Below are 23137 nucleotides of genomic sequence, written 5' to 3' on the forward strand. Positions count from 1 at the left end.
CACAGAAGAATTATGTATTTATTTCAGACTTCTCTGTCTGGCTTCTTTTTGTTTCTTTGTTTGTGTGTGTGTATGTGTGTGTGTGTTTTAAGACAGGGTCTTACTCTGTCACCCAGGCTGGAATGTAGTGGTGATTGTGGCTCACTGCAACTCCACATTCCAGGCTCAGGTGATCCTGCTACCTCAGTCTCCTGAGTAATTCAGACCAGCTAATTTTGTTTTTTTTTTTAATAGAGATGAGGTTTTCCTGTGTTGCCCAAGCTGCTTTCAAACTCCTGGGCTCAAGTGATCTTCCCACCTCGACCTCCCAAAGTGCTGGGATTACAGGTGTGAGCCACCACACCCAGCCTGGTTTTTACTGGATATGTTTCATTAGAGATTTTTGTAATTTATCTGTTTCTTTCCTTTTTTCCTGCTAGGTTGCTGCCTCCTTTTCTGCACTAGATGGCAACTTAAGCCCAACTTTGCCTTGGTTCTAGTCAACAGTAGAGTACTACCAGTCCCAAAGAGAGAGGCCCCAAGAGGATATCCTGGTCATGTGGGAAGGCTGACCAGGGCTGCATGCCTGGGGGCCTGTGGGACTTACTTCCTACAGCATGGCACTGTGAACAGCCACATGATTTAGTGTCTCCTTTGGCTGAGTTACACAGCAGAGTTTTCAAGGGTGGGATGGGAGTCCCATTTCCCCTTTTGTCTCTGACTTTCCTCAGAAATATTTTTCCCTTCAGGCACTCCTGATGATAACTCTGGGTTGAAGCAGGGGCAGGTCTCCTGCCAGGAAACCCAACGTGGGAAGGAAGCTGGTTGTCTGCCTCCACGTCACTTTGTCCGGTGTAGAAACTGTGAGTCAGGGGGAAATGTTCTGCACATTTGGTGCTGAGCAGACTGGGGAGAGGGGCATTGTGGGCATGTAAATCCCATTTTCTTACATCTGCTCTAGGAGTTTTTTTACTTTTCTGTGGCCCCAGGAACTATCTCATCCTCATATTTGAGTCCTGGGATATTGCTGGTGATAATCTCAGTGCTGTGTATTTGGTTTTGGTTTTCTTTGAAATGGGAGGGAAGCCAGCTTGCTTGTACACTGCCATCATGGAAACTTGGACTTGTGTTCTCTTAGGTATATTCCTAGTAGTGGGATTGTTGGGTTCTATGGTAACTCTCTAGATAATTATTAAAGAGACGATGAGACTGTTTTCCAGAGTGACTGCACCATTTTACAGTCCCACCAGCCATGTATGAGGGTTCTAGCACTTGTTATTACCTGACGTTTTTTATTTTAGTCTTTCTAGTAGATGTGAAGTGCCATCTCATTGTGGTTTTGATTTGCATTTCCCATATGACTAATGACATTGAGTATCTTTGCCTGTGTTTTTTGGCCATTTGTTTATCTTCCTTGATTGTAAGAGTACTTTATATACTCATGATACAAATCCCTGATCATATAGATGATTAGCAAATACTGTCTCCCATTCTGTGGTTTGTCCTTTCACTTTTGAGAGTGTGCTTTGAAGCACACATGTTTTCAATTTTGGTGAAGTCCAAACTATCTATTTTTTCTTTTCTTGCTCATATTCTTGGTGCCATGACCTTCATCAAACCCAAGGTCAGTAAGGATTACATCTATGTTTCCTTCTAAGACTGTTATTTTTTGCTCTTATGATTAGATCTTTGATCAATTTCAGATTAATTTTCATATATGGTCTGAGATAAGAACCCAACTTCATTCTTTTCCACATAGTTATCAAGTTTCAATACCATTTGTTGGAAATATTATTCTGTCCCCAATGGATGGTCTTGGCACCTTTGTAAAAAAGTCAGGTGACAGGGGTGGTCCGTTCCAAGATGGCCATATAGGAACAGCTCCAGTCTGCAGCTCCCAGTGTGATCGATGCAGAAGATGGTGATTTCTGCATTTCCAGCTGAGATACCTGGTTCATCTCATTGGGACTGGCTGGACAGTGGGTGCAGCCCATGGAGTGTGAGCCAAAGCAGGACAGGGCATCGCCTCACCTGGGAAGCACAAGCAGTCACGGGATTTCCCTTTCCTAGCCAAGGGAAGCTGTGACAGACTATACCTGGAAAATCAGAACACTGCCACCTAAATAATGAGCTTTTCCAACAGTCTTAGCAAATGGCACACCAGGATATTATATCCCACGCCTGGCTCAGTGGGTCCCATGCCCATGGAGCCTTGCTCACTGCTAGTCCAAGATTGAACTGCAAGGCAGCAAGCCTGTCTAGGGGAGGGGCGTCCACCCTTGCTGAGGCTTGAGTAGGTAAACAAAGCAGCTGGGAAGCTCGAACTGGGTGGAGCCCACCACAGCTCAATGAGGCCCACCTGCCTCTGTAGACTCCACCTCTCGGGGCAGGGCACAGCTGAACAAAAGGCAGCAGAAACTTCTGCAGACTTAAAAGTCCCTGTCTGACAGCTCTGAAGAGAGCAGTGGTTCTCCCAGCACGGTATTTAAGCTCTGAGAACAGACAGACTGCCTCCTCAAGTGGGTCCCTGACCCATGTGTAGCCTAACTTAGAGACACCTCCCAGTAGGGGCCAACTGACACCTCATACAGCTGGGTGGCCCTCTGAGATGAAGCTTCCAGAGGAAGTATCAGGCAGCAATATTTGCTGTTCCACAGCCTCTGCTGGTGATACCCAGGCAAACAGGGTCTGGAGTGGACCTCCAGCAAACTCCAACAGACCTGCAGCTGAGGGACCTGACTGTTAGAAGGAAAACTAACAAACAGAAAGGAATAGCATCAGCATCAACAAAAAAGAATATCCACACCAAAACCCCATCTGTAGGTCACCATCATCAAAGACCAAAGGTAGATAAAACCACAAAGATGGGGAGAAACCAGAGCAGAAAACCTGAAAATTCTAAAAACCAGAGCATCCCTTCTCCTCCAAAGGGTCACAGTGCCTCGCCAGCAATGGAACAAAGCTGGATGGAGAATGACTTTGACGAGTTGGCAGAAGTAGGCTTCAGAAAGTCGGTAATAACAAACTTCTCCAAGCTAAAGGAGGATGTTCAAACTCATTGCAAGGAAGCTAAAAACCTTGAAAAAAGATTAGGTGAATGACTAACTAGAATAAACAGTGTAGAAAAGACTTTAAATGACCCGATGGAGCTAAAAGCCATGGCAAGAGAACTATGTGATGCATGCACAAGCTTCAGTAGCCCATTTGATCAACTGGAAGAAAGGGTATCAGTGATTGAAGATCAAATTAATGAAATGAAGTGAAAAGAGAAGTTTAGAGAAAAAAGAGTAAAAAGAAACAAAGCCTCCAAGAAATATGGGACTATGTGAAAAGACCAAATCTACGTTTGATTGGTGTACCTGAAAGTGAGAGGGAGAATGGAACCAAGCTGGAAAACACTCTTCAGGATATTATCCAGGAGAACTTCCCCAACCTAGCAAGGCAGACCAACATTCAAATTCAGGAAATACAGAGAACACCACAAAGATACTCCTCGAGAAGAGCAACCCCAAGACACATAATTGACAGATTCACCAAGGTTGAAATGAAGGAAAAAATGTTAAGGGCAGCCAGAGAGAAAGGTTGGGTTACCCACAAAGGGAAGCCCATCAGACTAACAGTGGCTCTCTTGGCAGAAACTCTATAAGCCAGAAGAGAGTGGGGGCCAATATTCAGCATTCTTAAAGAAAAGAATTTTCAACCCAGAATTTCATATCCAGCCAAACTAAACTTCATAAGTGAAGGAGAAATAAAATCCTTTACAGACAAGCAAATGCTGAGAGATTTTGTCACCACCAGGCCTGCCCTACAAGAGCTCCTGCAGGAAGCACTAAACATGGAAAGGAACAACCGGTACCAGCCACTGCAAAAACATGCCAAATTGTAAAGACCATCAAAGCTAGGAAGAAACTGCATGAACTAATGGGCAAAGTAACAGGCTAACATCATAATGACAGGATCAAATTCACACATAACAATATTAACCTTAAATGTAAATGGGCTAAATGCCCCAATTAAAAGACACAGACTGGCAAATTGGATAAAGAGTCAAGACCCATCAGTGTGCTCTATTCAGGAGACCCATCTCACGTGCAGAGACACACATAGGCTAAAAATAAATGGATGGAGAAAGATCTACCAAACAAATGGAAAGCAAAAAAAAGCAGGGGTTGCAATCCTAGTCTCTGATAAAACAGACTTTAAACCAGCAAAGATCAAAAGAGACAAGGCCATTACATAACGGTAAAGGGATCAATTCAACAAGAAGAGCTAACTATCCTAAATATATATGCACCCAGTACAGGAGCACCCAGATTCATAAATCAAGTTCTTAGAGACCTAAAAAGAGACTTAGACTCCCACACGATAATAATGGGAGACTTTAACACCCCACTGTCAATATTAGATCAACGAGACAGAAGGTTAACAAGGATATCCAGGACTTGAGCTCAGCTCTGCACCAAGCAGACCTAATAGACATCTACAGAACTCTCCACCCCAAATCAACAGAATATACATTCTTCTCAGAACCATATCACACTTATTCCAAAATTGACCACATGGTTGGAAGTAAAGCACTCCTCAGCAAATGTAAAAGAACAGAAATCACAACAAACTGTCTCTCAGACCACACTGCAATCAAATTAGAACCCAGGATTAAGAAACTCACTCAAAACTGCACAACTACATGGAAACTTAACAACCTGCTCCTAAATAACTACTGGGTAAATAACGAAGGCAGAAATAAAGATGTTCTTTGAAACCAATGAGAACGATGACACAATGTACCAGAATCTCTGGGACACATTTAAAGCAGTGTGTAGAGGGAAATTTATAGCACTAAATGCCCACAAGAGAAAGCAGGAAAGATCTAAAATTGACACCCTAACATCACAATTAAAAGAACTAGAGAAGCAAGAGCAAACACATTCAAAAGCTAGCAGAAGGCAAGAAATAACTAAGATCAGAGCAGAACTGAAGGAGATAGAGACACAAAAAACCCTTCAAAAAAATCAATGAATCCAGGAGCTGGTTTTTTGAAAAGATCAACAAAACTGATAGACTGCTAGCAAGACTAATAAAGAAGAAAAGAGAGAAGAATCAAATAGACAAAAATGATAAAGGGCATACCACCACCAATCCCACAGAAATACAAACTACTATCAGAGAATACTACAAACACCTCTATGCAAATACACTAGAAAATCTAGAAGAAATGAATAAATTTCTGGACACATACACCCTCACAGGACTAAACCAGGAAGAAGTTGAATTGCTGAATAGACCAATAACAGGCTCTGAATTTGAGGCAATAGTTAATAGCTTACCAACCAAAAAAAGTCCAGGACCAGATGGATTCACAGCTGAATTCTACCAGAGGTAAAAAGAAGAGCTGGTACCATTCCTTCTGAAACTATTCCAATCAATAGAAAAAGAGGGAATCCTCCCTAACTCATTGTATGAGGCCAGCATCATCCTGATACCAAAGCCTGGTAAGGAGGACACAACAAAAAAAAAGAAAATTTTTTTAGACCAATATCCCTGATGAACATCGATGCAAAAATCCTCAATAAAATATTGGCAAACCGAGTCCAGCAGCACATCAAAAAGCTTAGCCACCAAGATCAAGTTGGCTTCATCCCTGGGATGCAAGGCTGGTTCAACATATGCAAATCAATAAATGATTTTACATCACATAAACAGAACCAAAGACAAAAACCACATGATTATCTCAATAGATGCAGAAAAGGCCTTTGACAAAATTCAATAGCCTTTCTTGCTAAAAACTCTCAATAAACTAGGTATTGATGGAATGTATCTCAAAATAATAAGAACTATATGTGACAAACCCACAGCCAGTATCATACTGAATGGGCAAAAACTGGAAGCATTCCCTTTGAAAACTGGCACAAGACAGGGATGCCCTCTCTCACCACTCCTATTCAAAGTAGTGTTGGAAGTTCTGGCCAGGGCAATCAGGCAAGAGAAGGAAATAAAGGGTATTCAATTGGGAAAAGAGAAAGTCAAATTGTCCCTGTTTGCAGATGACATGATTGTATATTTAGAAAACCCCATCGTCTCAGCCCAAAATCTTCTTAAGCTGATAAGCAACTTCAGCAAAATCTCAGGATACAAAATCAATGTGCGAAAATCATAAGCATTCTTGTACACCCATAACAGACAAACAGAGAGCCAAATCATGAGTGAACTCCCATTCACAATTGCTTCAAAGAGAGTAAAATACCTAGGAATCCAACTTACAAGGGATGTGAAGGACCTCTTCAAGGAGAACTACAAACCACTGCTCAATGAAATAAAAGAGGACACGAACAAATGGAAGAACATTCCATGCTCATGGATAGGAAGAATCAATATCGTGAAAATGGCCATACTGCCCAAGGTAATTTATAGGTTCAATGCCATCCCCATCAAGCTACCAATGACTTTCTTCACAGAATTGGAAAAAACTACTTTAAAGTTTATATGGAACCAAAAAAGAGTCCGCATTGCCAAGACAATCCTAAGCCAAAAGAACAAAGCTGGAGGCATCATACTACCTGACTTCAAACTATACTACAAGGCTACAGTAACCAAAACAGCATGGTACTGGTACCAAAACAGAGAACTAGACCAATGGAACAGAACAGAGGCCTCAGAAATAACACCACACACCTACAACCATCTGACCTTTGACAAACCTGACAAAAGTAAATGGGGAAAGGATTCCCTATTTAATAAATGGTGCTGGGAAAACTGGCTAGCCATATGTAGAAAGCTGAAACTGGATCCCTTCCTTACACCTTATACAAAAATTAATTCAAGATGGATTAAAGACTTAAATGTTAGACCTAAAACCATAAAAACCCTAGAAGAAAACCTAGGCAATACCATTCAGGACATAGGCATGGGCAAGGACTTCATGACTAAAACACCAAAAGCAATGGCAACAAAAGCCAAAATAGATAAATGGGATCTAATTAAACTAAAGAGCTTCTGCACAGCAAAAGAAACCACCATCAGAGTGAACACGCAGCCTACAGAATGGGAGAAAATGTTTGCAATCTACCCATCTGACAAAGGGCTAATATCCAGAATCTACAAAGAACTTAAATTTACAAGAAAAAAATCAAACAACCCCATGAAAAAGTGGGCAAAGGATATGAACAGACACTTCTCAAAAGAAGACATTTATGCAGCCAACAGACACATGAAAAAATCCTCATCACCCCTGGTCATTGGAGAAATACAAATCAAAACCACAATGAGATATTGTCTCACACCAGTTAGAATGGCAATCATTAAAAAGTCAGGAAACAACAGGTGCTGGAGAAGATGTGGAGAAATAGGAACACTTTTACACAGTTGGTGGGACTGTAAACTAGTTCAACCATTGTGGAAGACGGTGTGGCGATTCCTCAAGGATCTAGAACTAGAAATACCATTTGACCCAGCGATCCCACTACTGGGTATATACCCAAAGGATTATAAATACTGCTACTATAAAGACACATGCACACATATGTTTACTGCGGCACTGTTCACAATAGCAAAGACTTGGAACCAACTCAAATGTCCATCAATGATAGACTGGATCAAAAAAATGTGGCACATATACACCATGGAATACTATGCAGTCATAAAAAAGGATGAGTTCATGTCCTTTGTAGTGACATGGATGAAGCTGGAAATCATCATTCTGAGCAAACTATCACAAGGACAGAAAACCAAACATCGCATGTTCTCACTCATAGGTGAGAATTGAACAGTGAGAACCCTTGGACACAGGGCAGGGAACATCACACACTGGGGCCTGTCGTGGGGTCAGGGGGCTTGGAGAGGGATAGCATTAGGAGAAATACCTAATGTAAATGATGAGTTAATGGGTGCAGTAAACAAACACGGCACACGTGTACATATGTAACAAACCTGCACGTTGTGTACATGTACCCTAGAACTTAAAAGTATAATTTTTAAAAAGTGACCATAGATGTATGGCTTTATTTCTGGACTCACAATTCTGTTCTGATCTATCTGTCTGTCCTTGTGCCAGTATTTCACTGTTTTCATTATTGCTACTTTGTAGTAAATTTTTAAATTGAGAAGTGTGAGTCTTTCTACTTTACTCTTTTTCAAGACTATTTTGGCATTTGTGGGTCTCTTGCAATTCCATATGAATTGTATAATCAGCTTGCCAATTTCTACAAAGAAGAGATTCTTTGGGGATTCTTTGAGACTGTGATAGGGATTGCACTGGATCTGTAGATAGATTTGAGGAGCATTGTCATCTCAGCAACATCATGTCTTCTGACCCATGAACATGGATGGGATGCTTTTTCAGTTATTTAGATCTTTAATTTTCTTCAGCAGGGTTCTGTAGTTTTCAGAGCATAAGAGTTGAACTTCTTTTGTTAAATGCATTCCTAAGTATTCTATTCCTTTTGATGGTATTGAAAATGGCATTATTTTCTTAATTCCTTTTTCAGATTCTTCATTACTAGTAGAGAAAATACAAATGATTTTTCATATTGATCTCATACCCTGAAGTCTTGCTGAATTACTTTTGTTAGAAATAATACTGTTTTTAGTGGGCTTCTTAGGATATTCTATATGAAAGATCATGTGAAGTTTGAAGAGACGGTTTTACTTTTTCTTTTTCCATCTGGCTGACCAGCCCGGCCAACACAGCGAAACCCCGTCTCCACCAAAAAAATACGAAAACCAGTCAGGCGTGGCTGCGCGCACCTGCAATCGCAGGCACTCGGCAGGCTGAGGCAGGAGAATCAGGCAGGGAGGTTGCAGTGAGCCGAGATGGCAGCAGTACGGTCCAGCTTCGGCTCAGCATCAGAGGGAGAACGTGGAAAGAGAGGGAGAGGGAGACCGTGGGGAGAGGGAGAGGGAGGGGGAGGGGAGGGGGAGGGGGAGGGGAGGGGGGAGGGGGAGGGGGGAGGGGGAGGGGGGAGGGGGGAGGGGGAGGGAGAGCCCCTTCCTCTTTTTCTTTACTTTCTTTTTCTTTCTTCTTTCTTACACAAAAGGCAAAAATTGTATACACAATTTTTAATAGATCCTGGAAATTGCTCTGATGATAATCACAGGAGTTTTCTTCCTTCTTTTTATAACTACACAGTTGTCCTTTATATAGATGTACCATAGTTTATTCAACCACTACTGTATATGAACATTCAGCTTGTTTCCAATGTTTTGCAATTATAAACAATGCTTCACTGAGTAGTCGCGTATATTTATATTTCCATACATATTTTCAATATATATTCCATATATATTTCCATATATATTTTGAAATAATTTTAGAGTTATCCAAGAGTGTCAGAAGAGTGCAGAGTTCCTTTATCCACTTCACCGATCTTCCTTTGAGTTAGCATCTTACATAATCACAACACATTTCTCAAAACTAAGTAACTACTTTATTACAGCAATATTAACTAAAGCGCAGAATGTGTTTGTATTTTACCAGCTTTCCATTAATGTCCTTTCTGGGGTTTGTTTTGAGGAACAATCCATGACACCACATTGTGTTTGGTGAATATGTCTCCTTAGTCTCCTTTGACCCATAACTATTTCTCAGTCTTTCCTTGTTTTACATGACCTCGATACTTTCAATTCTGGTCAGCTGTTTTGCAGCATGCCAATCAATTTGGATTATCTGATGTTTTCTCATGATTAGTCTGAAGTTACATATCTTAGGGAAGAATACCATAGAGATGAAGAGCTAAGGGCGTGTGTGTGTGTGTGTGTGTGTGTGTGTGAATTCTCTGTTCATGAATTTTTACCATTTTATCAGGTTTTAAAGTTTTCTCTCAATTTCTAAGCTTTTAAAATTTTATTTTATTTTAGATTTGGGAGTTATATTGGTCCGTTTTTACATTGCTATAAAGAATACCACCCGAGACTGGGTAATTTGTAAACAAAAGAGGTTTAATTGACGCACAGTTCTGCATGGCTGGGGAGGCCTCGGGAAACTTACAATCATGGTGGAAGGCAAAGGGGTAGCAAGGCATGTCTTACATGGTGGCAGCAGAGAGAGAGAGCAGGGAAAACTGTCATTTATAAAACCATCAGATCAGTTGGGTTGTGCAAATGGTGGAGAAGAAAACTTCAGGAAGAGTGCATAGACTGAGCAGAGAAGAGGACCAGCTACCTCCATAGAGGCAGGGAGAGCAGCCAAGCTGGAGCCCAAGCAGCATTGCTGGACATGGAGAAGGTCTGGAATCTTGTCAAGGAAGCAAGCAAAGGGTCTCTTTCTATTCAATGAAGTCCACTCCCAGGACCCTGGGCAGCAACGGGTGCTGGACTGGGCCAGCTGGCAGTGACGCATCAACTGGCAGCTAGAAGTCCTGGAGAATGACAACTTCCAGGACGACCCCCATGTGGGACTCCCTCAGCTCAGCAAGAGACTGCCACAGTTCGATGATGATGCAGACACCAGACAGTAAAAGAAGAAAACCCGAGGTGATCATTTTCAACTTCGCTTCCAAAAAAACTTTCAGGCCCTGCTGGAGGAGCAGAACTTGAGTGTGGCCAAGGGCCCCAACTACCTGATAGCCTGTGCAGAGTCCCTGTCGCGGCCACAGCGCTCCTTCTATGCTGTCTGCGGCTTCCCCTCCCCCTACACCTGTGTCAGCTGTGGTGCCTGGTATTGCACCGTGTGCTGTCTGGGGACCCACCAGGAGACCAGATGTCTGAAGTGGACCATGTGAGCCCGGGCATTCCTGGAGAGGAAGGGCCTCTGTGCATTGCCAGGCCTCCAAAAAGCCAGTTTCATCACCCAGTGGAGTGGGGGCTCTCCCTGGACTAAGGGAGGAGCTGCTCACTCACCTAACAAAACTGTGTCTTACTTGCTAGGAAAGACCAGCCTCACTCCTGGGAACTGTCTGGCAGGTGGGTTGGGCCCACCCAGTGCTGTTAGAATAAAAAGCCTTGTGCCAGGAAAAAAAAAGTTAAAAAAAAATTAGCTCTCATGAGAATTCACTCACTATTATGAGAACAGCATGGGGAATACTGCCCCCATGATCCAATCAGCTCCCACCAGGTCCCTCCCTCAGCACTTGGGGATTACAATTCGGATTACAATTCAAAATGAGATTTGGGTGAGGACACAGAGCCAAACCACATCAGGGGTCATGTGTGCATGTTTGTTACATGGGTATATTATGTAATTGTGGGGGTTAGGCTTCTAGTCTACCCAACACCCAACTATTGGACATTGTACCTAACAGGTTATTTTTAAACACTCGCCCCACCCAACCGTCCTCTGTTTTGAAATTCCTATTTTCTATTATTTCTGTCTTTGTAGACATGTGTATGCATTGTTTAGCCCCCACTTATAAGTGAGAACATGCAGTATTTGATTTTCTCTCTCTCAGTTCACTTAGCATAGTGGTGTCTAGCTCCATCCATGTTGCTACAAATAACATGATTTCATTCTTTTTATGGCTTTGTAGTATTTCCTGGTGCAAACATATCACATTTTCTTTATCCAATCAACTGTTGATGGACACTTATGTTGGTCCCATGACTGCTATTGTAAATAGTGCTGCCATAAACGTATGAGTGCAGGTGTCTTTTTTATATAATAATTTCTTTTCCTTTGGGTAGATATCCAGTAGTGGGATTGCTGGGTCAAGTGGTAGTTCTATTCTTATTTCCTTGAGACATCTCCATACTGTTTTTCCATAAAGGTTGAACTAATTTACATTCCCTCCGACAGTGTATAAATATTGCCATTTCTCCACATCCATGCCAGTATCTGTTGTTTTCTGATATTTTAATAATAGGTATTCTGACTGGTATGAGACAGTATCTCATTGTGGTTTTAATTTGCATTTCTCTGATAATTAGGAATTTTCAGCATTTTTTCGTGTGTTTGTTGGCCATTCGTATTTCTTCTTTTGAGAAATGTCTGTCCATGTCCTTTGCCCAGTTTTCAATGGTGGTGTTTGGTTTTTTTCTTGTTGGGTTGTTTGAGTTTCTTGTAAATATTAGTCCTTCTTCAGAGGCATAATTTACAAATATTTTCTCTCATTTTGTAGGTTGTCTATTTACTCTGTTGATTGTTTCTTTTGCTGTGCAGAAGGTTTTTAGTTTAATTAAGTCTCATTTGTGTTGTTTTGTTTTTGTTGCATTTGCTTTTGGGGTCTCCATCATAAATTATTTGCCTAAGCATATCCAGAAGAGTTTTTCTAGGGTTTTTTTCTAAGATCTTTATAGTTCCAGGTCTTACATTTAGTCTTTAATTCATCTTAATTTAATTTCTATATAATATATGCTGAGAGGGCTGGGCACAGTGACACATGCCTGTAATCCTAGCACTTTGGGAGGCTGAGGTGGGCAGATCACCTGAGGTCAGGAGTTCCAGACCAGCCTGCCCAACATGGCAAAACCCTGTCTCTACTAAAAATACAAAAAATTAGCTGGGCATGATGGCAGGCACCTATAATCCCAGCTACTTTGGAGGCTGAGGCAAGAGAGTTGCTTGAATCCAGGAGGCAGAGATTTCAGTGAGCCGAGATCATGCCATTGCACTCCAGCCTGGGCAACAAGAGTAAAACTCTGTCTCAATATATATGGTGAGAGTTGGAGCCCAGTATTATTCTTCTGCGTGTGGCTATCCAATTTTCCCAGTACCATTTATTGAATAGAGTGTCATTTCCCCATTGTTTATTTTTGTCAATTTTGTCAAAAATTAGTTGGTTGTAGGTATGTGGCTTTATTTCTATGTTCTCTATTCTTTTTAATTGATCTATGTGTCAATTTTTTTACTAGTTCCATGCTGTTTGGTTACTATAGCCTTGTAGCACAATTTGAGGTCAGGCAATATGATGCCTCCAGATTTTTCCTTTCTGCTTAGGATTGCTTTGGCTATTTGGGCTTTTTGTTGTTGTTCCATATGAACTATAGAATTTTTTTTCTAATTTTGTAAAAAATGGCATTGGTAATTTGATAAGAATTGTGTTGAATCTACAGATTGCTTTGGGCAATAGGGTCATTTTAACGATGCTGGTTCTTCCAATGCATGAGCATGAAATGTTTTACCATTTGTTTGTGTCATCTATAATTTCTTTCATTAGTGTTCTGTAGTTCTCCTTGTAGAAATCTTTCACCTCCTTGGTTAAATGTATTCCTAGGTTGTGTGTGTGTGTGTGTGTGTGTGTGTGTGTGTGTGTGTGTGTGGTCTATTGTAAATGGGACTGAGTTCTTGAATTGGTTCCCAGCTTAAATGTTATTAGTGTATAAAAATGCTACTGATTTTTGTATGTTGATTTTGTATCTTGAAACTTTACAGAAGTTGTTTATCAAGTCGGGAGTCTTTTGGAGGAGTCTTTAGAGCTTTCTAGGTATACGACTATGTAATTGGTGAACAGAGATAATTTGACTTCCTGTTTTCTTTTTTCTTTCTTTCTCTTGCCTGATTGTTCTGGCTAGGACTTTCAGTATTATGTTGAATAGGAGTGGTGGAATAAGGAATGGACATCCTCGTTCCAATTCTTAGGGGAAATGCTTTCAACCTTTTCCCATTCAGTATGATGTTTAGTGGCTGTGGATTCATCATATATATTCCCCATTCAGTGGCTGTGGGTTTGTCATATATGGCTGTTATTATTTTGAGGTATTTTTAAATGCCTAGTTTGTTGACAGTTTTTATCATGAAGGGATATTAGCTTTTATCAAATGATTTTTTCTGCATGTATTGAGATAATCATATGTTTTGTGTTCTTAGTTCTGTTTATGTGGTGAATCACATTGATTGATTTGCATATGTTGAGCCATCATTGCATCCCTGGAATAAGAGGGATGAATTATCTTTTTGATGTGCTGTTGGATTCAGTTTGCTAGTATTTTGTTGAGGATTTTGGCTTCTGTGTTGAGTGATATTGGCCTGTAGTTTTCTTTGTTGTGTGCTTGCCTGATTCCTCCCTAACTCATTCTATGACACCAAAATTCAACAGTGCATCAAAAAGACAATTCATCACAATTAAGTGGACTTTATTCCAGGGATGGAAGGATGGCTCAACACACACAAATCAATAAATGTGACTCACCACGTAAACAGAACTAAGAATGAAAACCATGTGATCATCTCAACAGATGCAGAAAAAGCATTCCATAAAATCTCTCCTTCTAGATTGTTTGGAATAGTTTCAGTAACTTTGGTCCTAGCTCTTCTTTGTACATCTGGTAATATTTCGCTGTGAATATGCCTGGTGCTGGGCTTTTTTGTTGTTATTGGAAGATTTTTTTAATATGAGTTCACTTTTATTACTCCTTACTGGTCTGTTCAGTAGTTCTATTTCTTTCTGGTTTAATCTTGGGAGGTTGTATGTTTCTAGGAATTTATCCATTTCCTCCACATTTTCTAGTTTGTGTGCATAGAGGTATTCAAAGTACTCTCTGATGATCTTTTGGTTTTTATGTGGTATCAGTGGTAATGTCAGCTTTATCATTTCTGATTATGCTTATTTGAATCTTCTTTTTTTCTTAGTCTAGCTAGTGGTCATTAATTTTGTTTATCATTTCAAAGAACCAACTTTTCATTTCACTGATCCTGTGTGTCATCCTGTTTGGTCTCAGTCTCACTTAATTCTGCTCTGATTCTTGTTATTTCTTCTCTTCTGCTAGATTTCGGTTTGGGCAAGCAGCTGGGAGAGCTGCAGAAAAGAGCTAGGTAGATCCTGCACCCAGTGTGCCTGGGCAGCCCCTTAGAAGTGTTCTCAGACTCAGACTCTTCTTGTTCTAGTTCCTTGAGGTGTGATGTTAGAATGCTAATTCGAGATCTTTCTTTCTTTTCAATGTAGGTGTTTAATTCTATAAAGTTTCATCATAGCTCTGTTTTTTCTGTACCACAGAGGTTTTGATATGTTTTATCTCTACTTTCATTTGTTTCAAAGAATTGTTTTATTTCTGTCTTAATTTTGTTGTTTACCCAAGAGTCATTCTTGAACGAGTTGTTTAGTTTCCATGTACTTATGTAGTTTTGAGAGTTCCTCTGGATATTGATTTATAATTTTATTCCACTGTGTTCTGAGGATACTTGATACGATTTTTTAAATGTTGAGACTTGCTTCATGGCCAAGCATATGGTCGATTTTGGAGAATATTCCATGCATAGATGAGAATGTATATTCTGTGGTTATTGGGTAGAATGTTCTGCTAATATCTATTAGGTTCATTTAGTCTATAGTCCAATTCAAGTCCAGTGTTTCTTGATTTTCTGCCTCAATGATCTGTCCAGTGGTGTCAATGAGGTGTTGAAGTCCCCACTATTATTGCATTGCTATCAACCTGTTTTCTTAGGTCTACTAGTATTTCCTGTATGAATCTGGGTGATCTGGTGTTAGGTACATAGATATTTAGAAGAGTTAAATCTTCTTGTTGTATTCAACCCTTTATCTTACATAATACCCTTCTTTGACTTTTTTTTTAACTGTTTTTGGTTTAAAGTTTGTTTTATCTGATATGAGAATGGCTATTCCCACTTGCTTTTGCTTTTCATTTGCATGACATATCTTTCTCTACCTTTTAACTTTGAGTGTGAAGGTGTCTTTAGCCAGTAGGTGGGTCTCTTGTAGGCAGCAAATGATTGGGTCTTATTTTTTTCATCCAATTTGCCACTCTTTATCTTTTAAGTGGAGCACTTAGGCCATTTACATTCAAGGTTAATATTGGTATGTGAGGTTTTGTTCCTATCATAGTGTTGTTAGGTAGTTGTGTTGGAGTTTAAATTGTGTAATTGCTCTATAGGATCTGTGAACTTTGCACTCATGTGTCCTTCTATGATGGTAAGTATTGTCCTTCTGTCTCCATGTTTAGAACTCCTTTGAGTATTTATTGTAGTCTAGTGGTGACAAATTACCTTAGCATTTGCTTGTCTGGAAAAGACCTTATTTCTCCTTCATTTATGAAGCTTAGCTAGCCAGGATTATACAATTCTTGGCTGGCTTTTTTTTTTTCATTAAGGAAGCTAAAAACAGGCCCCCAATCTCTTCTGGCTTGTAGGGTCTCTGCTGAGAATTCTGCTGTTAGTCTGATGGATTTTCCTTTACAGGTGATTTGACCCACCTTTCTAGCTGCCCTTACGATTTTTTTTCTGGCATTGACATTGGATAGTCTGATGACTATATGCCTTGGTGATGTTTGTCTTGTATAATATCTCACAGGTGTTCTCTGAATTTTTTATATCTGGATGTCTACCTCTTTAGCAAGATTAGGGAAATTTTCCTGAATTATTCCCTCAAATATGTTTTCCAGGTTGCTTACTTTTTCTTCTCTTTCAGGAATGCCTATAAACTGTAGGCTTGGTCACTTTACATAATCTCATATTTCTCAGGGGCTTTGTTCATTTTTTATAATTCTTTTTTCTTTATTTTTGTCTGACTGGGTTAATTCAAAAGACCAGTCTTCAAGCTTGGATATTCTTTTTTCTGCTTGGTGTAGTCTGTTGTTAAAGCTTCCAACTGTACTTTGAAATTCCTTAAATGAACTTTCCTTCTCCACAAGTTCTGTTGGGTTTTTGTTTCTAAGATATTTACCTTTGTCTTTATTTCCTGGAAGGCTTTCATGGTTCTTTTGTGTTGGTTTTCAACCTTCTCTTGGATCTCGTTGAGCATCCTTACAGCCCATACTTTGAATTCTTTACCTGTCATTTATGAGTTCTCATTTTGGTTGGGGTCCATTGATAAAGAGCTAGTGTGATTCTTTGGTCACAACATTCTGGTTTTTCGTGGTGCCAGAGTTCTTATGCTGATTCTTTCTCATTTGTAGAAGCTGACACTTCTTATTTTTGAATTTATTTTCATTCTGATTGTTTTTTTTTTCTCTATTATTCCCCCCAACCCTTGGGGGTGTGACTGTGGAGTACGTTGGGCAGGTTCTTTTGGCTTCCCTTCTATAGTCCTCTGCACCTCGGTCAGCAGGTTTTATAGTGAGTTGTGCAGTTTGACCTGCAGGCCAGTAGGTGGTAGTTATGGGTAAGAATCGGCTGCAGCACAAGTGGATGGGTATGAACTAGACCTTTGGCTACTGTGAGGAACTCTCTGTTGTTTCAGGTGATGGGCTGGACAGTGGAGTGCCTGGCACCCTGAGCTATCTGTTCAGTGGATGGGGGACACAGCTAGGCAGAGCTGGATCCCCTGGCTTGCCCATAAATACCCCAATGGCAAGCACAGGCACCTGGGGAATTGCACTAGCTCTGTGTCCTAGATAGGCAGGAGCACAATCTGTTTCCCTATCACACCCCTGTGCCAGGGCTAGTGACTTTCATTTCAGATGCACACTGTGGTCTCTCTCTAGGCCACAGTGTAGCGGAGAGCCACGGAAATGCCAGTCCTATGGCTCTCTGTGGGAGTGGTTTTGGATATAACCTCCACTCAGTCCGATACAGACAGCTTTGTGGCTCACCTGTTCCCCAGGGTGGTAACTGCTGGCGGGTGGGGAGGGCCTCTGCCTTTCAGCCTGTGTGGGCGGGTTTCAGTTGCAGTGACGTCAGCTGGTTGGGTCAGCCCACCTCAGGCCCTGGGGGAGTGGTCAGGTATCAGCAGTGCCACAATAGGCTAGATAATTCTCTAATTCCTAGGTCCCTAGATGGCCAGTGAATGGTATATATGAGTGCTGTAGGGACTGGACCAGGATCCGCCCGGTCCAGAGTTCAGGTGCTAGATGTGACAGGGAGGGGTAGACTGGTCCCTGGCCACCAGCCAAACTCTCAGGTGCCAGCAGGCAGAATGCTCAGGCAGTGAGAGCCTGAGGGCAGATTATAGGCCTTTGGGGGCTGGGCTGTCAGAAAGGCTCCAAGCTGCAGCTGAAAAGGTCAAGTGACAGCTGATGCTTGTGCTGTGGCCCTTTCACTAGGGAAGGCAGACCCCCCGAGCTGCGACTGGAGACTGGCAGCTTCAGAGCGCGTGGCCCATCGCACTTCCCTCCCACAGAAGCAGCGCTGGATTTTGCTGCTGGGGCATGTTTAGGTGCCTGGCCTCCCTGCTCCCTCCCTGGACCATGGGTGGCAGGGGTGGAGGCAGCAGTGGCAGTGACTACTGCATGACCCACAGGGCTTATCAGTGGTTTCTGGGGGTTGGGATTTCAGGGAAACGCTGAGCTATGGGGTGGCTTTGCTGGGGCCCTGTTGCCAATGCAGGCACACCCCATTTGGTGGGGAGCAGCAGAAGTAGGAAGCCATGCAGTGCGTAGTCTGCCTGCTCCTCCATACCATGGGTGCAGCATCTGTCTTTGGGGAATGCAAAAGTGCTCAGCCTCCCTCTTTGGCATGGTAGCAGCAGCTGGTATTAGGCTGTTCAGGGATCAAAAGCCTGTGGAATTCCACACAGGTTTGAGGGGTGCCTCTGTGCTGTCTCCAGGCAGCTCCCTGGAGGTCTGGGGTACTTGAGTGGTCTTTCTCATGTCTAGGATTTTAAAGGCCCATGGCAGAGGTGTGGACACCTGGGGTCTCTCACTTGCCCACCACTTGCCCACATTAGGGAGCCTCTCCCAACTCTGTGCCTGTACCAGCTCGGAGGGTGCCATCTTAGCTCTCCTAGGCTGTCTGTGATTCCTGTCATTTCTCTGTTGAATTTCAGCATGCTCTCTTAGATGATCTACTTGAAGTGTTAGTGTTTACTCATGATTTTGATTCCTCTCTGGGAGAGAGGTGCCCAGTAGCTGATCCCAGTCAGTCATCTTTAAGCACTTTATATTTTGAGGACATTAGCACTTTATTTGTGATGTATTTTGCAAATATTTTCTACTAGTTCATCAGTTGTCTTTTGATTTGTTTACATTTTTGTAATGCAAAAGATTTTTTTGTGTTGTCAGATTTATTTATTGAAAAGCTTTTATTTATTAAAAAACCTTTTCCTGTATCCAGGTGTATTAATTTGTTTTCACACTGCTATGAAAAACTGCTTGAGACTGGGTAATTTATAAAGAGGTTTAATTGACTCACAGTTGTGCATGGCTGGGGAAGTCTCAGGAAACTTACAATCATGGTGGAAGGTGAAGGGGAAGCAAGGACCTTCTTCACAAAGTGGCAGGAGAGAGAGAGAAGCAAGGGGGAAGTGCCAGATACTATCAAACAACCACATCTTGTGAGAACTCGCTCACTGTCATGAGAACAGCATGGGAGAAACTGCTTTCATGATCTAATCACCTCCCACCTGATCCCTCCCTTGACATGTTTGGATTGCAATTTGAGATGAGATTTGGGTCGGGACACAGCCAAACCATATCACCAAATGTATTAGTGCAGGTCCTCTAGAGAAACAGAATCAGTAGTTCCAATGGATCTCTCTCTCTGTCTCTAAATATATACTCTGTGTGTGTGTGTGTGTGTGTGTGTGTGTGTGTGTGTGTGTGTGTGTGTTCACATGATTTGGGGGGCTGGTAAGTTCAAAATCTGTAGGTCAGGTCAGTAGGTTGGAACCTCTTGGGAAGGAATTGATGCCGCAGTCTTGAGGTAGAATTTCTTCTTCTCTAGAAAACATTAATTTGGCTTTTAAGCCCTTTCAACTGGTTGGATAAGATCCACCACATTTTTGAGAGTGATCTTAATCTTCTTTACTTAAAGTCAATTTACTGTTGATGTTAACTACATCTACAAAATACCTTCACAACACAGAGTGATATGGTTTGGCTGTTTTCCCATCCAAATCTCATGTTCAGTTGTAATCCCCAGTGTTGGAGGTGGGGCCTGGTGGGAGGTGACTGGATCATGGGGGCGGAGTTCTGATGAATGGTTTAGCACCATCCCCCCTTGATACTGGACAGTGAGTGAGTTCTCAGAAGATCTGGTTGTTTAAAAGTGTGTAGCACCTCTCCATGCTCTCTTACTCCTGCTCCAGCCACATAAGACGTGCCTGCTTCCTCTTTACCTTTCGCCATGATTGTAAGTTTCCTGAGGCCCCTCCAGAAGCTGAGCAGAAGCTTCTATCCTTTCTGTACAGCCTGCAGAGCCATGAGGCAATTAAACCTCTTTTTAAAATAAATTACACTGTCTCAGGTATTTCTTTATAGGAAGGTAAGAACAGACTAATACTCATAAATCATGTTTGATTGAGTTACTGGATACTGTATCCTACTCAAGTTAACGTATGCAATTATCACAGCCATTAGGACAGAAAAGTTGTATTGCTGATTTTGCCAGCTGAAAGCAAATTACTTCTGGTGGTCATTCCTAATAGAAATTTAGAAAAAAGCATTTGTCAGTCAATACCTGCATACTATTGTCTTAGTCTGTTTTCTGTTGTTTATAACAGAATACCTGAAACTGGGTAATTTGTAAAGAAAAAGAAATTTATTTTTCACAGTTATGGGGTCTAAGAAGCTGTCAGTTGGAGGTGAATCTGGTGAGAGTCTTATTGCTGGTGGAGACTCTCTGAAGGGTCCCAGGGTGGCGCAGGACATCACATGGCGAGGGGCTGAGTGTGATTGCATGTGCTAGCTCAGGTCTCTCTTCCTCTTCTTATAAAGTCACCGTTTCCATGACAGCCCATTAATCCAGGAATGGATTAATATATTAATGGGGGCAAAACCCTTCATAGTGTAATCACCTCCCAAAGGCACCATGAATCAACACTGCCACTTCTGGGTTATGTTTCAACATGAGTTCTAGAGGGGACATTGAAATCATAGCAACCAGATACCAGGAGGCATATTAATTTGCCACAATAATGAAATGATATCGGGTACAGAAACTGCACTTGGAGTCACCATCTGGCTAAATTTACAGTACTTTATTGTCATTCTAGAAGATCCATCTATCTTCTGCTCAGTCCAAATAATCTAGTTGAATGGGAGTATGGTGGGAATCATCATCCCTCCACTCTTCAAGCCCTTGATAGTGACACCAACATTTGTAATTTTTTCTGCAAATGCAATATTGCTTTTTATTTATGGTTTTCCTGGGCAGAAGCAATTCTAGTGGCTTCCGTTTGGCTTCTCCTACAGTAATAGCCCTTGCTTCACAGGTCAAGAGACCCTTGTGGGATTTTGTCAGGACCTGAGTATGTCTATTCCAGTAATGCATTCTGAACTGAGGGAAATAAGCATTGGATGGGTTTTGGGGCCCATTGGATCCACTGTGAGATGGACCTGAGCTAAAATTCCATTAATCATCTGAGTTCTATAATCCCTTATATTTGGGGTCTCCTGAAATTAGTGTCAATTCAGAGCCTGTGTTTAGAAATCCCTGAGAAGTCTGACGATTTCCTTTTTCCCAGTGCAAAGTCACCCTGGTAAAAGGCTCTTTGGGGGAGGATGTGAGAAAGATTAACAGTATAAATTTTTGGCAGTGTCATGGGGTCTGTTCCTCAAGAGGAACTGGCCTACCCTTCATTCAAGCGGTTCTGGGCATGTAAACTGGCTCATTGTGGGAACTGATTCAGGGGCCATGACTCTGCTTTTATGATTCTGGTTTAACTTCTGTCCACTTGACCTAGAACTCCTCTGCTTATACAGATCAAATAAGGATTTAGTGGACTCCATACCTATTTGTTTGGCATCTAGGAACACCGTGATCAACTAGCCAATGCCATGGGCCTCCGCCAGGCAGATTCTTCTGAGTACGGCTTTAACCGTGCTGTTCATTATTGCAGCCATGCCAGCTTTTCTGGTTATTAAGGATTGCCACAAGGCCCTGCTACGCCCCTCCCACTGCAATTATTTCCGCTGCCTTTAAGGATCCCAGTTAAGTGACAGCAGCTCCCACTATAATGCCTGACCTACAGAGAAGAGTGCCCACAGAGCTCTTCAAGGATAAAAAAACTCCCTTCCCAAATTTATTTCTGACAGTCATGGTGAAAGATACTTCCTTGGGCCTCCAGGGATGGGTGGCCTCCGTGGATTGGCACAGATCTTACATGATCAATCTGCTTTATCATTTCACTCTCCTTCAGGCTTTGGATATGTTCCTCTATGGTGAACTAAGATTGTCCTGGCATTCATTTCATGTCGGCCATATTTTGTTCATATTTCAGCCAACCAACCAAACTATTAGAGCCCATTTCTAACTCTCAAACTATCCAGAATCTCTGCTTGGAGGGCCCATATCAATAGATCAGCCTGAATCTAACTTTTCTTTTGTTCAACCATGATCCCACCCACTTAAAATTCATTTCCACTTGTGTTCCCCTGATGCATCTGCATGTATTGGGAATGGCACATGGTTGTTTTAGAGTGTAGCACAGCTCCTCCTGGGTCACACTTTTACCTCATCTTTTGGGGCCTGCTGGTACTTAAGTGTAGCTCTAGGTCTAGAAGGAAAGAGAGATGGTGCAGTAGGTTCTGAGACAAATCAACAGTGTCTTGCAAGGCAGCTCCCTCAGGGAGGCCATTACAGGTTCTTCAGGCAAAGCAAAGTTTCTGCCATCCTCAAGGACACCTTCCCCTGTGCTGCCTCAGGCTTGTGCCCTTCTCCACACAACACTCACACACCTTCACCTAGGAGAGTGAGAAGGCTGGAGCTGGGGAATTATTTTCCAGCCAGAGGTGGACATTTCCAAGGACAACTCTTAAGGAAGAAGAGAGCCCAACAGTCCCTATCAGTAAAAGGGCTGAGACATGTGAGCAGGGCTAGACTGTGCTCTTTTCCAAAAAAGACCCTGCCTGCTATCTTGGATATCTGGGTCCTGGCTCCTCCAAACCCTATTGCCAATCCTTGTTTGTTTGTTTTTTTAAATTCCACTGCTGGATACATGTACAGGAAATTTTTCAGGATAAGTGCAAGTAAAACTGAAAAATGCTGTTGAAAGTGAAAGTGCCCACACAAAAGAGTCCCCAGAGAGCTTCTTCATTTCTTTCCATCATGTGAGGACACAGTAAGAATGTCCTATCTATGACTCAGGAAATAGACCCTCCCCAGACACCAAATCTGCCAGAACCTTGATCTCAGATGTCTCAGGCTCCAGATCTGTGAGCAACAAATCTCTGTTGTTTCCGAGCCACCCAGTCTGTGGTACTTTGTTATAGCAGCTTGAATAAACTAAGACAGAAGATTGGTACTGAAAGATGGGGTGCTGCTGGGTAATTGGGTAGAGGCTAGAAGGGTTTTGAAGTGCATGCTAGAGAAAGCCTATGTCACCATGAGCAGGCCCTGAAGGATACTGCTGGTAAGGGCTCAGAACAAGAGGAGGAGGGCTGTAGAGAAAGCCTCCATCTT

The 23137-nt window shown here is 41.9% G+C and overlaps 1 pseudogene; it reads left to right on the forward strand.

The window, feature by feature from the left end:
- Positions 1-1582: 1582 nt before the first annotated feature.
- LOC107976464 (zinc finger HIT domain-containing protein 1-like) lies at positions 1583-10694 on the forward strand (annotated as a pseudogene).
- The last annotated feature ends 12443 nt before the right edge of the window (positions 10695-23137 follow it).

The sequence above is a fragment of the Pan troglodytes genome, chromosome 7 (genome assembly GCF_028858775.2).
Source record: "Pan troglodytes isolate AG18354 chromosome 7, NHGRI_mPanTro3-v2.0_pri, whole genome shotgun sequence".
Classification (NCBI taxonomy): domain Eukaryota; kingdom Metazoa; phylum Chordata; class Mammalia; order Primates; family Hominidae; genus Pan; species Pan troglodytes.